This window comes from Athene cunicularia (genome assembly GCF_003259725.1).
Source record: "Athene cunicularia isolate RWA chromosome 1 unlocalized genomic scaffold, athCun1 chr1_part2, whole genome shotgun sequence".
Classification (NCBI taxonomy): domain Eukaryota; kingdom Metazoa; phylum Chordata; class Aves; order Strigiformes; family Strigidae; genus Athene; species Athene cunicularia.
This window is the reverse complement of record NW_020799092.1, coordinates 10,271,087-10,289,882: the sequence shown is the minus strand read 5'-3', so window position 1 is coordinate 10,289,882 and position 18,796 is coordinate 10,271,087. Positions and strand designations below refer to the sequence as shown.

The following is an 18,796-nucleotide window of genomic DNA, read 5'->3' as shown; positions in this document are numbered from 1 at the left end:
CTGGATTTTTCAAGCAGTTGTTAGTACAAACAGAATTAAAATACATTTAAGCTCAGCTGCAAACAAGAGATTTTAGTAGATGCTAACAACTCAGGCAAAATAAATAACAATATTTTTCCTAGGCTAACCCTGATGTTTGGACAGGTGTCTGGGATTTATATGACACGATAGTTACTAAGGTATTCACATCTATGCATTAAAGCGGTCACCAATTTATAATACTTTTCCCTCCCTCCTGATTTGGATAAAAACAGAAACAAAACACCCACTTGCAATTCTCAGAGTTACCTCCTTGGCTGATCACAGAAGTAAATAACTGGACCTTTTTTTTTTTTTTTTCCCTACTAACTCAAAATTCATCAGTGATTAATGGCCCCCTACACTTTGATACAGTGCTGAAAGGAGGTCTCTCTATCTGAGAGAAGACAGATCTTCTGTTTCTTTTTACAAGCAAAGAGAAGACCAAAAAAAAAAAAAAAAGGGGGGGAAAAAAAGGAAGCTCTCTGAGGAGAAAGGGTGCTTGTAGTTTTGTTTCTCCATGCCTCTTTCATAGCAACTTAAATGTGCATACCCTGTTTTTCCTGAGAAGAGAACGGGTGACTGGAAAACCAGTACACTGATATATATTTTAAAAAGCAGTTAAAACACAAAACCCATTCAGGTTGAAAACTTATTCATAAGACACTCAATCCTACTCCTGGAGAGGCTGCTGCAAGTCAGATTTCCTCTTCATTTTGCTTGTAGTTCTGCACTTTCATTGACACAATTTCCACTAGCCTTGCTCTCCTTAAATTATGAGTAGAACTGACAAACTGAAGGATACCAAAGGGGAGATTTATGAGCACTGAAGGAAAGAGTCCAACCTGGGCCCAGCTGGGAGCGCTGGCTCACAGGGAAGAGGCAAAGCCCCATTTCATTGCTTTGCATCCCTCATTCATCCCTCCTCTATTTCAGTATAAACCAACTCTTCCAATGCAGAACATAATCAGGGCCCATCATGAAAGATTTGTCTCTAAACTCAAATAATTAGCCAGTGTAATCACCAAATGTCTCCCTTACCACTGGTTTTCTCTTTTTATATCAACTTGTAGCTTAAGACTCCAGCCAATGCTATGTACTCTTAATATTTTGTGTTGTGAATTACTAACTACATGGACTTAGATACAAGTAAGCCACCTGAAAAAACTCAGGTAGGCAAAAATTGATGATGACAGAGCTGAAACTGCTGATACCTTTGACAGAGCAGATTTTTTAAGGACTAAGCAGGAGTAGATGGATAGCAGCACCAGCTTAAAATGTACTATAATCACTCAAGTTTTAGAGGGCTGTTAAACCCATGACTCCGTACAAAAATCCATACAGGATACTGTAAAATAATCTCTGTAAATACTGTGTAAATTTATAAGGCATTATATTTAAATAAAAATAAATCAGAAACTACAGTACAGTGAAATACTTTGGAATAAAAGCAAACAAATGTCAATTACCACCCTTTTAGTAAAACAAGCATTTAACTAGTAGTGACAGTAGATAACTATAAAGATGCACAAAAATGCTAAAATGGTACCTGATTTGTTCTTGGTGAATATCTAAACACTGACACTTATTCTGGTGAATCCTAGTGCCTTGTACATTTTGATAATAGAAGTGCTTTTGCAATCCTTATAAACAAAATGGTTTGAAACAACAATGCTTGTAAGGAGGAAGCAAAATACGGACTAGCATCCCTATTGTACACCCACTCCAAAGCATCTTCAGGAGCATATTAATCTCTCAGACTCGTAACTGCTATTATCCAAAACCTTCGTCCTCTGTGTTTTGTGATTGAAAACCATACAAATAGACCAAATTGTTAAATCCTTTCTTTTTCTGCTTCATTCTGAGTACTTCTTGAAAGGAATTAAAACTTCATGAGTTTGAAGCAAGCATTCTTCAAATGCCATACACCAATGTAAATCCCAGAGCACAAAGCATAGTAACAAGGGAAAGGAAAAATTTTTAAAAAGTGTCGCTTTTCCACATGTTTAGTTCCCCAATTACGATTTAGCTACTTGAAAGCATCCCCTTAGCTCATGTTCACAGCTTGTCCTTGGAAGCTCAGGAAGAGCTTTAGCAGTGAACAGTAAATAAATACACACACTAAAATAAACCAAAGTTTTCTTTCTAAATCAAAGTAACTTTGTTTTAGTTAAGTCTGATGAACTCTAGTATGCCTCCTTTGCACTAAAGGAAAATATATAGTATTTTAAAAATAGAGAGGAGTTGACATTGACTTTTTCAGGAAAGGAAGAGGGAGAGGTTGCATGCTGTGGAGAAGGGAATTGAGAGACAGAATAAATCCAGATGTAAGATAGCCATTAATGTTGCATCTGAAGCAGTCACCACCGCTCACCAAGCTGCTGCAGCCTATGCATAACTAGTACTCCGAGTTCATGTTGAAAGGCTCTCGGACACAGAGAGGCTGCAACTAGAAATCCTTTAACGTGACTCGATACACACAGCACATAGCTGTTACTAATTCAAGGCATTTTAAAAATACATAGACAATTTCTAAAAATCCTCTCAAGAACATTAAGTAGGGTTGTTTACAATTTAACAGATTTCCTGGTATGTTAAAATATTAATACTCTTTTAAACTATTAACACAAATATTTTAAGATAAAGCATCAATATTAAACATACTGAACTATGCAAAATAAACCAAAAGCACCAATATCAGGGTTAAGAGAACTAAGCAGTTTTTTCCCCCCAGTTCTGGAGAACATTCAGGCCAATTTACAAATTTTAAGAAAAAATAAGGTTATAATAAATTCCAGTAGGATTCAACCTGAAGTGCAAAACACAATTTGTATCTTTAGAACATTTTCAAGTAATATAAACCTCACTACTTCTATTAAAACCTCAAACTTCAGTATCACTGGGTTTTTAATTCAGAATTCAAACTCTAATAATGTTCTCCAAATACCAATACAGGATCTACTGAGACACATCATTCTACAACAGTATCTCTGAAATGTCACATCAACTATTAAAAAAATAATGCATCATGAAAAGCAGACTGTGAAACAAACGGGGGAGATTTTCAAGTCTCTCCTGTGTAGTTTGAACAAGTTTTTGAGTATAAGGAGTTTGAGCAAAAGGCCACTTATGCTGAATCACAGTGTTCATTCCTGGGGCTGGCTAAACATGAGAGAGGAAAAAGTTGCATCTGCTTCTGCAAGCACTAGGACTTCAAGCAGTCTGTACTTAGCATCATTATTATTCACAAAGTTATTTCTTACCAATTTGGTCAAACACAGACTATGTGGTAAACCCACCCATTAATTAGATTACTAACTCTGAAAGTCAAACACTAACATCCACCAACACACTGACACCAAAAGGATGAAGTGACTGCTTCTAGTAAATGAACTGAGAAGCTAAACTGGTCAAAATGAAGATTTTTGTGCTGGGGGGAGGGGGAAGTTAAATTAAAAGTGCTAATGCCAAAACATTGGAGTTATACTGCAGTTCAGTTCAGTGTGGCTCCACTAATTTCTCACGGGTTGATTCCAGATGGTGAGCAGTTCCTGCCCCGTTTGCCACCTCTCCTCCTAGGAAAAGGGGAGCAGGTACTTGGCAGCATCCCTCTCAGTCTCACTGCCCTACAGTCCTCCCTTCCAAGCAAACAGCCTAGCACTGGGACTCAACTTCCTCCTTTCTTCATCCCCAGCAGGACCAAAGATGGTGACAACATAGGTGTGGCCCGACATTTATGTCGGTGAGTCACTGTCCTGTGATGACAACCACAGAGCACAAAAGGACTCTGCAAAACTCAACCTCTGAACTGCCCAGTCATACAGCTACAAAACTGAACCTAAACTACTATTGCTCAAAACTCGAGTATGATTTTTCTCCCATCCTGTGGCACCCTTTTTTTGCTGTCCTCTCTGGAAAATCAGCTGTGTGAGAAAAAAGCAAGAGTTGGTAGCTTTATCAAATTAGCACCCATGTTTCCCTCCACTGCAAATAGAAAAAAAGATACACTATATGAAACAGTCCTAAAAGTTCAGGTCACCAAGAGAATATAAAAAAAAAAACAAAAACCAACAACAAACACCCCAAACCAAACCCACCATGATTTTCAGCTTTCTCACTACGAAAATGACAAGAGCCAAAGATACCATAATTATAGATATGCGGACCAGCCATATCCCTGTCTCCACAGTTCACAAGATCAGAGTACATGCTTCATACATTCTGGAAAAAGTTTTTACTGTTGGAATACAGCAAGATATAGGTTGAACAAGATGTCATAAGTTACCTTGGACTTATGCCTTTTGCCTTTCATATTCCTCAAGAATGTATTGATAAGTACTTTAATTCAACTATTTCCAGTTAGGAAATTTAAAAAAAAAAGCAAAGCCTACAACATAAACAATAAACAGAAAATTAAGAGCAAATGTACCTGGATCCACTGAAATGTACTTCTTGCTCTAGGACCACAAGCCCCTTCCTTGTCTCTACAGGATGTGCAGCTGCTCTCTTCCTACTTTTAAATTCTTGTCCTTGTTCTTCTTCCCAAATGATGTCATTAAGAGCCAGGAATAGGCAACAGGCAGAACTAACCAGCTGAGCCCTGGGCATTGGCAGGCCACCCTCAAATAGCCACTCTCGTGCCCACCCAGTTGCCTGTGGGAGATTTAGGAAGCCTGTGTAGGTGCAAAACTCTCTGCATCACCAATGTTATATGTAATATCATAGAGAAATTAGTTGGGGTTTTTTTTCCTCAGCTCAAATTAAAAATGTAGATAGTAGCTGGCAAAAGGCTTTTTCTGAGTACTACCACATGGATGGGTGAAAGGCAGTCATGGTAGAAGTCAACAAGACCTTTAATTAAGCTGCCAAAAAATTCCTGATCTCAAAGTCATCTTTATCATTGCCATGGACACAGCAAAATGAAAACCAATACTGAGCTCCCTAGGCATTATCCACATGGGTCACAACTACGAGTGAAAACTACTCGGGGTTTTGGGTTGAGAGACCAGACATCATATCTCACATATGATGCCTGTGCCCCCCCCCATCTTCTGCTCTCCTTGTTCTGGGGAGAGACGATGAATTTGGGGTATTTTTTTCTTCTTCCTTTCTCTGCAGGAAAAAGTTCTACCCCACACTATCTCCCAACTCCTTATGTAGATTTGCATTCTACCATGAGTACAATAACACCCACAGACAGTAATGAGAGGGAAATAACGACTGCATACAGAAAGCCACTGCAAGGACTTGCGGGCACTGTGCAAGGGACATGGTCTGACCTGGTCCCACAGTCATCCAAAATGACATTATGCTCCTTTCCAAACAGCTTGTCTTACCTCCCTCCTTCCCCTGTCCCAGTAAGGCCATGGAACATAGCTCCAAATAACCTCTTAAAAAGAGCTCCTCTTCCCTCCTCCCAAATTCATGACTATCTTCAGTATTTACTGACAGACTGAAGTTCTACTTAAAGGTTACAGCTGAAACCAGTGATTGCTCTGAGTCACTAGAAAAATATTTGAATAATCTGTTAGGCTAACAGAAAAGGCACTGCACGTTCCTCCTCCTTCCTGCTTGGTACTGCTGATACTTGATTTGCTCTAAACTGGAAGAGAAGCCTCTCCTGCAACAGCAGCAAGCGTCATACATGCTCTGGGCACAGCTCAACAAAAGTGCAGGCATCTCTTCAGGACTTCTTCTAGACTAGAGGCAACACTACAACTCCTTTCCACCTTAGAGGTCCTGCCAGTCCCACTTGCACACATCATCCCTAAAACAGGTTATCTTCTGTAAAGAAAATAATGTCTCAAGAAAGATGTGTCTCATTCTTGCCTTTAACTGGATTCACTGTAAACACTCACTAATTCATCTCTCAGTGACTCCTTTTCTCAACCTCTAAAGCCAGGAATGTTCTTGCCTCTCATCACAGGCTGGCATTGGAGCTCCTCTCAATGGTTGTGACAATTCAGGGTGAAATTTAGTATGGAAACATTATTTTATTTTAGTACAGCACTCAAAACTAATGATTCTTCACTATTCAAAAATTATTTCAGTTTGATTACAAATAATATATCCATCAGTAAAAAAAACCAAACAAACAAACCCAGATAAGATTTAAGCCAAGTTCTTTCCTTCAATACAAAACCCAAAAATGTAAATCTTCTACTGCAGCATCTACTTGCAAGCCCACACATTGCCTCTAAGCCTTAACTATATGCTGAAAGTTGTTAGAAGCAACATGCTTCATAACTTTAACCCTTAAGAAATTCTTAGGATCAGGACTGTGTACATACAGCTAAAATCAACCTGAGCTGGGCACAACTTTATCAATAAAAGTGTGCAAACCTTGTAGTTTGCTGTCAGGAAAATAACTTCAGATGAAGACTAAGATTGCTGTGATAATCATACTTTTATCATCTCAGGGGAATCAGATTCTGAAGATCTACAAAGTATAGGTGATATTAATGCTTTAAATTCTTGCAAAAATCATCTTTTATAAGACACTGCACTGCTGATAAGTTATAAATGCTCAAAGTGCCAACTGTCTAAGATTACTCAATATTGTACACCACACATGTATTTTAACAAATGACAATTGAAATTATTAAAATCCTCAAATAGTAAATAACACATTCTTTCATAGCTAATAATACATTATTTCAAAACTCCACCTCAAAAAAATATTTTAAGCCACAGTCTGGCAGTACTGACACCCAAGGTGCTGCTTTACTTCTCCCCTAAATGATAAATAACTTCGCATATCAGCAAAGATACGTCATCTTCTTTATGAGTTAAGTTTTGTATGAAGTTCCTCATCGAGGAATTTCAAGGGCGTTAACCAAGAACTCTTTATTAAGTAAATGGTGAGCAAGTTTCTGTGAAACATCTATCCATTGCATCACAATTTTACAACAGTGAATATGATTGTAAAAGGGAAGGAAAGGATAAAAGTATGGCTACTCACAGTAGTTCAACCAAAGGAATCATGAATTTAGTATCAACAAAACACTAAATTGCTGCATATCAGTGTAAAAAAAAAAAAGGCAGCTTTACAAGGAAAACATCTAGACAATTATTACAAATCTTTTCAGAGTCCTTAGGACCAAGATCAATTTTATTCTGTTGTGATACCACAAAAAATAAGGACTCAAGAGGTACACTTGCTTACTTTCTGCCATATTTTAAGCATACAACTTCAAAGAATAAAGAAAAAAAAAATCTAAAGTTTACAAAGCAGAACAGAAAGCAGCGAGAATTCCTACTGAATTAATACTACTTGCAGGATTAAGTTTTCCAGCCTACTCTGAAAAATCTCAGTGCATATATTTTGGAACACTTAAAAATGAAAATCGAGCACATAAAATCACTAACATATTATGCCAGAAACTCATAGCATTTCAACTGCATCCATTCAATCCCTATCAAAGTTGTCAAAGGGGTTTTCTACAGAGATTTTTGTAAGCATTAGGAGTAGTATATAATTCAATACCATTCTTACAGCTTCCTACGTACACTACAAAGTTTATCTCACATCTTCTATTGATGGCACACTTCCATGCTCTCAACGTAACGCCTGACCATGGAACAATTCAGAACAAGCAACAAGCATATATCCTTGAAGCAACAGAAAGTCAGACTGGACACACACACCCCCAATGCTTTGTTTAGCCAGGCCACCTAGGTCTCAGGTACTAAGTCAGAAGACTAAAGGACTGGTTAAAAGTACCTGGGAAGTGAGCTCACCTGTGTAATTCTGAGGAAAAGCCCAGAGCAGTCAGCAGCTGTTCAAACCAAAGCTGGAGCATCAGAATAGCAACAGATTTCAGCAAGTCCTCCCATTTACAATCACCTATGGGAAGCAAACCTAATCTCTAAAATAAGTTATAAACAGCACCTGAGAAATTTTTCTGGTTCAATAATGGGGGTTTCTTTGCCAGCAAAGAATGGAAATAAGCCCAGTGAAGAGAGAGCAGAGAAAGTGATCCCTCACACACATGCAGATGGAACACTGAGAAATACAGAAAGGTGGAACTAGCAGGGAGGAAGGGAGTAGGGAAAGGGGACTGTAGCTTACAGCTGCTTGACTGACTGTATTTTCCATATAGATAATGAATTTTAAAAGCATGTTTAACTGAAAATGTTTAAGTGATGGGAGAACAAAATACATCCTTGTGAATGACGATGAGCAGTATCACACTAACCACATTCAGTGACAGCACAGAGGAAGATTTTTTCTTTTTTTTTTTTAATAATCCATTAAGCAATGAACTAGTTTAAAATGAGACACTGCTTTTCTGAATGGTCTCATGGTAAGAAGCCTTTTTTCCCCACTTTATTGTGTTTGTAAGACAACAAGTAAAAATAGAGTTCTAGTCTGAATTTCTTTGGACCTCCTCTTCCATAGAGAAAAGATTTGTAAGAACAATAAGAAAAAATAATTTACACAAGAAGGAAAGATCAACACCTTTATTTAAGTGAGAAAAGCAATGGGACAAGTAGTAAGAAAAAGTGAGCCTATCTTTGCAATATAGAACCATAATGACTTATACATTTGATCCATTTCCTTTAATATTTCACATCTGTTAGAAGCCAATGCCCCATGGTTGACCACAACATAAAGCAGGTGATCTTTGTGACATTCACTAAGAATTTTAGACAAAGTTCCTTCCTCATCCCACAGCAGAATCAGCATGAAAACTGAAGAATAATGCCATTCCTCTTTAAAATCTGAAACCTTCAACTGTGCTATAAAACTGCACAGGTGTATCAACATCTTGCCAGGCTGCTGAACTTTACTCTTCTTTTTCATAGAAGGAATTTGCATTTCCTTATTTGCTATAGAGAGCATATTTTTCTGCACTTAACCTCTATCATAGGAATTACTGGCTGCAACTAGTTGCACCTTCCTCTAAACAGGCAGGTGCCTAAGTTCACAGGTTCCTGAAGCTCCCTGGGGACCACATAACCCTACTCAACCCATTCTGATAGGAACATATCAATACTGTGTAAGCTGTCAGCTGAATCAGATCCCTATTTATCAGCAATTAAGTCTACCAAGAAAGTACCACAGCAGTTTTCTCTTTGCCTGAAATCCTATTTAGCAACAGAAGACAACAGAGATTGCAGCCCTGTATGTTACACAAGGCCTGTGTGGACTGACCTTTGTCAGAGCTATGGTAGGTTAGCAAGGGCTCTTGATTAAGCTGCAGAAAGGACACTGGCAGATATAAAAGCAGATGGATATTAGGAGCTTGATAGTAAGTACAATGCCTTACCACACACCCAGCTTCAAACAGAGCAGCCTGTGCCACAAAAGCCAGCACGGCACTTTTGCCTTGATCTACACTGTAGAGCAACTGAGGAGTGAAATGTAAATTATGCCAGCAGGAAAGTGGCTATTCCTTGAAACTGCAGAGTAGGATTCAGCCACCCATGCCCTCTCTTATCGACTATTACATGCATTTGAGTGAGCAACTGCAAAGAGGAAACCCACAGCAAGCGGCACAACACTGACTATGACAAGCATGCATTCCTCTCCTTAAAACAAACCAACAGATAATTCCTAAGGCAGCCACCTAGTTACTCAAGACGTACTGCCCACAAATACAAGAAAACAGATGGTAGGTATAGAGGACATAGACATAGTCTCTTTAAAAAACACATACACATCATCACAAGCACGAACAGCTACAGCTAGGTATTTAGGTGGCTGTTGAGAATTTCAGTGAAGTGGCAATCTGCAGTGGCTTTTCTGCACACCCAAAGGAGGCATGCCACTAAAATAGTAAACTTCACATGGCCCAGTGAAATTTCACACAGCACAACTTTATCACAGTAATGTTTGGCTGTGAAGGAGATGAAAGTAAATTGGCTCCAGTTAAATAAATTTGGTAATTAAGTAAATTTCTGAAACTTACATTTGGAATCAAATGTAGCCTTTAACTCATTGCTACTGCATGACTGATCCATTTGGTTATATAGTCTACTTCTACATAGTTCTTTTAGGGAATACTGTCTATGAATAAATAGCACAGAGCAGCTTTTTACCTTTCCCTCTACCCCAATCTTCCGAGATGCAGTAGAAAACAGTAAGAAATTCTACATGGCTTACAGCAGGCTGTATTCCACCTCATTCACTGAAAGGAATTTCAGAAAAAGTAAACTCTCCTGTTTATAACTAGGCTGCATTAAGAAGTCTTGTAGGTAAAGGTGTTCACAACAATATATTACAGTAAACATTTTCATTGTTTTACATTTTCTATACATGAACAGATATATATCATTTCTAAATAAGTAAATAAAATGGAAGAAATTTCCATCTCCAAATGATAGCAATGAATATTTCAGCTTCTACTATAATAGCTACAATATAAACTGAGGAACTGCAGTAATGCCAGCATGGGATTACCTACTAAGATATACTACATGACAACTGGGCTGCTAGCAATTTCAGAATGTTTTGCTATCACATCCTTATTGGCTCAATCATTACAGTTTCAAACCTTCATCAAGAACTGCAGTGAATAACAGAGATTACAAAACTCTCCCGTCAGCGCTGCCTCCTCCTTACCATGTTCCCAGTTCCGCATTTCCAGGCACAAGGTATCTGTGCACGCCTTATAAAAATTAAACCGGATACTAGACTGTTACAACTACTCATGAAAATACAAATCAGAAAAAATTTAAAATTTTACACAGCACTCATCATACTGTTCGTGCTATGAATTTATCTCTGTGATATAAAGATTAAACCGGTATTCAGTCACAGATATTAACAAAATACATTATTCATTTAGTTTCAAGTGAGAAACTAAAGATACATAAGTACCCAAACATCAATCAGCTCTTCTACTTAAAGCACACCATTGTGACAAAAACCTGATTTTTCAAAACAGTTGTAAAACCCAAAGGAAAAGAACCTAGTTTTAAAAATTAATCATTTCATCCTTAATGTTCAGTAGAATCTAGACAAGGTATTGAGAATTTAAATCATAATCCTCTTAGATATTGGTGTTGCCTCTTCAAAAACCCATGCAGCAGTGGGCTTGGCATACACCCTGTCTGTTCACACTGATCTTGGAGAAGGATGTGGGAACCGAGAGGGTTGATGCCACGCACAGACACCCCCCGAGCTTCTTCACGGAGATGTCGCACCACACGGCTCCTCCTGAGGTGGGAAGCCTGTCCCTTTCAGTGTGCTTTCCATGTTTGCCTCCATTTCTGTATGCAGGAAGGGAAAGAGGAGTTTTTCTTTTTCCTCTCCTGCCGAAATCCCTCTGTTCAGGCCCAACTTGTTAAATTTGAAAACCTGAAACCAGTAGTTTTCAGAGGTCCGAGCACTCCCAGCAAGGAGGGACACATTTGCGTATGGGTTTGCAGAACAAGGTATTTCACGTGCTCACTGGTACGCAGCTTTTACTGCTTGTTAGGTTAAACGGTGAAGGACCAAATACTTTGTGTCTACAGCTAATTTACAGGTACTGCATGTTTATAATCCAAAGTCCCAAGTGGGCATTCAAATGAATGCCAGGTCTTAATAACAACTGTATTTTAACTCTATTAAGTGTTTTAAAGGAAGACAAAAAGATACTGTCAGCTCTTAAGCAATGGCATTCCCCTAAGTTCCTTGATTAAACATGTGCAGGAAAACCAATGCACTCTAGGCAAAAAGAGAGTGTGTATTGATTTCTTGTCAGCCATATTTTCTTAACGCAAGCCAACATTAATCTCTTCACTGGATGTGCAATTCTCACCATCTCCATGTGGAAAACATTGATGAGTCTCCATTAAAAATTTTAAAAATCATCTGTATTTATCAGGTACACAGCAAAAAGAGGCTCTGGTATACACAGAGCTGCTTTCTATATATTAAACTAAGAGGTTTTTCTTTTACTATATGACAACGGACACTTCATTTCAAAGAGACACTGTACTAGCTTCAACTGACATACAAATTCACAAAGCCAGTCTGGGTGTTCTGTTTTGTTGGGGTTTTTTTTCCCTTCTCTGTGCTTCTGCCAGCACTGAATTTAAACTTCTGGTTTGGCACTGCACTAGGAATGCAACAGCAATGAAGCTGCACTGTTGAGCAGTGATACTTGCAGATTGCAACAGCAAAAGTGAGTGGAGAAACACAGGCGGATTTCACCAACGGTGTGAGGTCTTCTGCTGTCTCAGGCTGCCAAGACAACATTTGTCTGATCACAAAGGGTAGTCTCTGCGGTTGGAGACCATGATGGAGCCTAGAAATAAAATATTGCCCTCCTACTACAAAAATAAAGAGTTTTGCAGTGGCAAAGGAGGCTGTACCATTGTTCTGTTTCTCCAAGGAAGGTTTTCTTTCCTAAAGTGAAATGACATAATGAAAATTACATACTTAGGTAAGCATGCAGTACGCTAGTGAATAAGATTCTGCCGGTAAGAAATGCTTTTCCATAGAGCTATACACACATTCCAGCACAAGCCCAGTCCTCCCACAAAAGTCTTGGTGAGGAACAAACTGGGGAAAATGAAAACTTGAGAAGTTACCTGTGGATAAGACCTATGGACTGCAGGCCACGAATCAGATGCTTTCCACATCCAGCATGTAATTTATGGAGCACATTACAGAATGAAGCTTTCAGATAAAATTATGAGAACAATTAACACAGTCAGCAAATGACCATCTGATGTTCTCAAATGTTGTCTTAAATGACGTTTGCATAACAGCCTCAGCAGACACATTTCATCCTCCTCTAGTTACAAATGAAAATAAGAAATTATGCATGTGAACTGAGGAAAAAAAAAGCAGTGTTGTCATCTTTTGCTGATTTGAATAAGCCACGTCTTTTCCTCTTCAGCTCATCCTCTGAAAAACATTAATTTGTTCCAATGCTACCATAAAAAAAAAAAAAAGTAAGAGTTGTGTAAAAGAGTTAGTGATGAGATTCATCAAAGGGTCAGATTAAAAAACAAGCAGTAAGCACTGCATATGGTTTCTACAAAGCCTACTGCAGGTCACCTCCTAATTTCAGACTGTATCTGAATGCCTATGTGCATGTCAGTGCAAAAGTATTGCTTGTAGCCACTTTGCTTTCCTCTCAGCAGGCTAAATTACAGCTCTACAGATGAAACTGCAAGGGTATCCCAGAGCCCATCCAAGCACACTTCATTTTGATTTTTTTCTTTTTTTTTTGGCAAACAGCACCCAGACACTGTTCTGGTGTCATCAGGTCTCCTGACAACGTGAAACACACTTTAAAGAGCCCACTGACAGATGGATTAAATTTAAAGCATGACTACGAACAGCTGCTGCTGATCACTGGCTTGTAAAGTGAACTCATTCATCACAAAATATTTCAAAAGACTGAACAGAAACAGAACAAATGAATTTGAAGAAGTATGGGAGGTGCGGTGTTAACTTTGGAGAAAAAGTGTCAGATGTAAAAAGCACAGCTATGGTACTGCTATTAATTTATTCTTGCAGATGCTGGCTCCACTCTATTAGCAGCATTCTACAGATTCTCAAAAACCCAGGAGGGAAGCCTGAATGAGGTATTAGAAGACATAATTAAACACTCCTTACTGAAAGTGATTTTAACTAAGTGAGCCACTGAAAGGAGCTGAAAGAATGTTTAAATTGTGCTGGGAAAAACTTCAAGATGACAACCTTCAAAATACTGATGGAGGGAGTGAAGGTTATTTCCCCAACTGCTCAGACTCTGCAAGAAATCCCACCAATCGTACAAGGGGGGCCATGCACTCTGCCTTATCACCTTCACATTAAATACTGCAAGCAGCCTTACTGCTTTTAAAACGTTTTCATCTTCCTCTTTGATCTTTCAGTATGGCTGCAGTCAAGAACAAGACAACGTTTAAAGTACATAGCCTTACAAATGAAACCACCAATTACAATGGTCTCTGCAGAGATGGGGAGCTGACACAGAACTGAGTAATTCACACACACACACCCCCATACCCCCCCAGGAATTATGAAGCTAAAGTCGACATTTTAAAACTTCACTCTATTTGTCAGGGCCACTGGATTATCTCCGAGTGACTGTTTTTCCCAGAGTACTTCCTACAAGTTACATATGGGGCAGCTTCACAAACATTGGGGACAAGGGTAATATGCAGGGAAGAAAATTCTCCTTGAGCTGCCTCAGGTGGCAATTCATTCTTGTCAACCCCTGCTAGGGTTTTCTATAGCAGGGCAGAAACAAATCAAGTTCCCAATACTTTCTTGAAGGCAATTCTTTACCTAGAAGTGCTGTAACTTCTTCAGACAACTGTACCATCAAACTATACTTGTACCAGTACTACTTCACGAGGAAAGCACGTAAGCCTCACATGGAATATTCATACACATATTCTAATTTTCACACATTTTTGTATCAATATGCAGTTGTTACATCAGATTTTTGTATCTTAATATGAAAAACACTCATCTATTTCAAGCTACAGCAAATTTAATAATAATTTGTTGTAATAGTTATTGATAAATGTAAAGTAAAAAGAAACAATACTAACCCACAGACAGGTCCCCAGGTTTTTTCCTCAGTACAGAAAATGAAATCTTTGCAATGGTAAGGAAAAAAAAAAGAAAGCTCTGACGGATACTAGCATTTTCCTCTTTCTTCTACAGACTACCTTTGTCAGTCTGTTTCTCTACCTACTATCCTTCGTTAAGCCCAGGTAACAAGACAAAGCTCAGGTGTCATAAGCTTGCGCAAATAAGGCGTATCAGCTACCCTGCAACTCCCCTTCCATGCAATGGAGAAAAGCTACTGCTTTGCCATCACACAGTCTCCAGCTACCTGGTATGAAAGCAATGTGAGGAAGTGATCAGTAGATTAATACCACCTCAATAACCAGCTCTAAGATAACAGTTTTGTTAACTCATTTTCTCATTTTGGGGAGCAGCCGAACATTGCCAGGATATGCTCTGATGTGGGGGTGAAAAGCCATGAGCTCAGCAGCACTGTTTTATATGCAAGCCCAAGGCACATGCGCACTCTTGCTCACACACCCTCCACAAAGATTATTCATCACCACAGCAACCTCTCAAAACAAAGGTGGAAGCCAATTCAAACAGCCCTGTTCCTCTGATGACAGAGGATGAAGGGTGCTCTCTGTGTGCACCTACAGAGGGCTTGTTTGCTTGGGTTTGTTTTTATGTCATTGGATCTCATTTACTAATTTAATTTCCAGCAGCCCAGCATGCATGCCCAGAGCAGAGGATGGCCATACTTCAGCATTAAACAAAAAAATTCTATAGCCCCAGTTAAAAGGACAGAGAAGAACTCATTGATGTTCAATTCATTCCTGCCACATGGCTGAGCAAATGCTATACTGTATTACACAAACCCCACCTTTCCCTATGTACCAGGAATAACTGCACTAAAACAAACACCCGACCTAAAATCAAGAAAACCCCAGCCTGTTTAACTACCACTTCTTCCTTCCTCTTCCCTCACTACTCCTTTTCTTCACCCCCTCTTTCACTCTGTGGTAGCTTAACGATTTTGGATATGTTAAGAAAATCCAACCAAGACAGTAAAATAATTGTAAACTCAGCACAAACAAAAAACAAGAGTGTCTCTTCACTCCCTGAATATGGAAAGAACAAACCCCAATGCTTCCTCAAGTCACCTGAGAAAAGAGATTATGATCATTTCAAAACCTTTGCAACTACAAGCCAGGAGGAAAAAACACTGTCTGTAATGACAAGCTGTCAACACTCAGCAAGCAATGCGGCTCTTACTCATGACACTGATCCTTTGCCTGCAGAGCAGAACACGTGGGCATCAGCAGCCACACCACATACAATGGCAATACTCAAAATGCACAGATTTCTCTATTTTTTCTAAAAGCAAATCTCCCATCTGAGCAGCCAGGTCCTGACATGAGAATGCCCTACATATCTCTGGATTTAAAAGATAGGGTAACCTCAACCTCACATTCTGAAATGCAGGATTGAAAGAACCCAATAGTTCCGAGGAATTTTATTTTTTAAATGGAAAACACAGGTGACTGGAGCAGATAACACAAAGTCTCAAAGGTTAAGACCCATTTACTCTCATCAAGAAGTAAATTAAGCTAAATTTTGCAGTGGTGAAACCACCAGAAACACCCATTTAACTTCAGTGATTCCATGGATCTAAGCAAAACATATGCTAACAAAGAATGGTTTGTTTATATCAACTATTTAAGCTAACATTTTTCTTAAGTTTCAAAATAATAATTGATAGTTGACCATTAATCATTTGAAGGCTTATGATGTTTTACAATTTCTGACTGCATTTCAGCATCCCAGCAATGTAAACACCTGCGGCAGGAGGTTCATTTACCTGATTCTACATTAGTTGTATTAGCCAATCACTTTGGTGAAATACTTATCTCACACCAAAAGATGCCTATAATTAAGAAGAGCTAGAAATGCCAAAAAAAGAAAAGGATTTTAAAAAGTATGATAAAATGCAGGTTACAGATAAAGATTCAAACTACAGTTTCAGAAGAGCACACTGTATTTTTGCAGGTAGCAAAAAGCAATAGAGCAACATTGAAAGCAAAGTACAAAACGTCATCTAACCATGAGAGTAGGACACTCTCCATATATCCTGTGCTTGAAGATCTATGTTCTATTACTGCAGCACTCTCAGAAATAGAAAAAAAACCTGCATTTGAGCTCACACATGTTTAAGTGCAGCCATAGGCAAACCCTTCAAATTGGATGTATAGCACAAGGTGATTTACGTCATCATGTAATCAGGTGTTGGCTGACTCAATCTTTATTTGTGCAGTGAATTTTCAATGTACTTTCCTGATGATCTTGGGTTTCAAAAGAAGTTCCTCCACATGCAGATGCTTTCCACCCATACTACAGGGGAGCAAAGGTCTTTGCCTTCTTCCCCATGCTGGCATTTTCAAGCTTGTGAGTCAGACTAGGACCGCAGGTAAGACAGACAGTAACTAGTCTTAAATTTGGGACCGTCCTGACCAAGGCATAGACATGCCGCCACTGCAAGAGAGTAATTTTATCTACATGAAATTATCAGGCTTCTAGAAAATCTGTAGTTTCTAATTTCTAATAGTTGAAAATACTAACTGGTGAAAAAAGTGTACCTACCAAAGTGATAACAATTTTAAATAAAAAACCCACCACTTCAGTAACTACCCTGCTTTCTGTTTCTAAGCACCTAGAAAATCAATTGCAACAATTTTAAAACCTTTCTCCTCCAAAGCTGCTGGAGTTAGCACTAAAGTTGTTCTATTATTTAAGCGCTGGGGTTCAGAGTTCTTCGGTAGGATAAAGGAACTGGGTCTATCCAGCAGTTCTCAAGACAACAGCTGTTATGCTTGAACTGAAGTGGGAAGAGCAGCAGTAATGAGAATGAGGAGAACTTAAGGACAGGTATCTTCCAACTTGCAAAACCACAATGGATACTTCACAATAGCACCAAATCTGTTTTCCCAAAATTTCCCTTAATTAAACCTACTTGTTTTAGCCTGGTTTAACAGACTACTGGACCTTCAAATAACGTACTGCTCTGCCTTTGCCTCCTCCAGCACAGAACCAGAATTATAATTTTTCAGGCCAGAGTAATTTTACAACTCCATTGCTAATCAAGTTAGCACGTACAGCTCAGTATGGCGCTGACCTCCAGGTTTTTGTCCAAATTATTACAATAAGCACTCTTAACAACATAGTAAAGACCTGAAAGAGTCAGACAAGAGCCCGGGACATGTATTGATCTTCCCACAACTGTCCTTACAGGGAGCTCCTTCTACCTTCTCAAGAAGATAACTTCAAGCGGTTCTGCTTAAAGCACTAATCTTCACCTCTGATATTCATAGGAAGATTCAGTATCTGACGCTGAGCTGTATCGTACCAACGTTTTAATGGGACTCCATCCACATACAGAGAGGCTACTTTCCCCAAATTTCACAGAGATGTTTAAATGATTAGCAATAGCTAAGGGCACATGTGTTGTTTCTAATAGTGAACGTGTGCTTTGCAGACCAGGCTGCATCTCATCAATAATTCCTTGGTGCAACACTCCTGGGAAGACAGCAATCAGCCCAGCATGACAGAGCCTTAAATAAAACAGGGTGTTACAAGGTGCAAGGCAGCACTCCACACATTTGCTGTCAAAGAATCACAGCATTTCAGCTGTTGAAAGAAGCAGATTGCCATTGTTTTATCAAGGAAAATCACAGATGGGAGAAACTGACTGGAAACTACCTAAAAAAAAAAAAAAAAAAAAAAAAAAAAAAAAAATTACTAGCTATTATCTTTTGCAGAGTGAGCGTCTAGTATTGAACTGAAGACAGAATCATACTTCAGAGGTCAAAACAAGCACAATCTTTTCTTTACAGAGTATCTTCTAAAGGAAGCTGCGGATGAAGTTTTTCTGCACACAGCCACACAGAGATTTAAACAGGAAAAATACCAAACCCATGCACTTACATAAAAGGTTTCAGGGAGTTTCATTTTCTATTCTGCTGGAAAGGGAGTGAACAAGCACACGCACACAGAGACATATGCATTTTTAATCATCCTCATGCTGACAGCAGTCAGTCAGTACTTCTGTTATCAGAGCCCCACAGATTGTATTCCCAGGCTATGAAGCGCTAAGGCAGAGGGTATAAAACCTCCTCTGATAAAAAAGGCATGCTGATGCCTCTAGTACAACACACCAACTGCTACAGATTTGAAGTTACTCATTCAGAGGGAAAGAAAAAAATAAACCATAAACATAGAAACAAATAGTATTTCTAAGATTAGCTGATAACCTGGATC

General features: G+C 38.8%; 1 protein-coding gene across 1 annotated transcript in view; it reads right to left on the bottom strand.

The window, feature by feature from the left end:
* Positions 1-18,796, bottom strand: part of EPS8 (epidermal growth factor receptor pathway substrate 8) — a 139,370-nt gene that overhangs the window by 87,624 nt on the left and 32,950 nt on the right. The window lies entirely within an intron of this gene.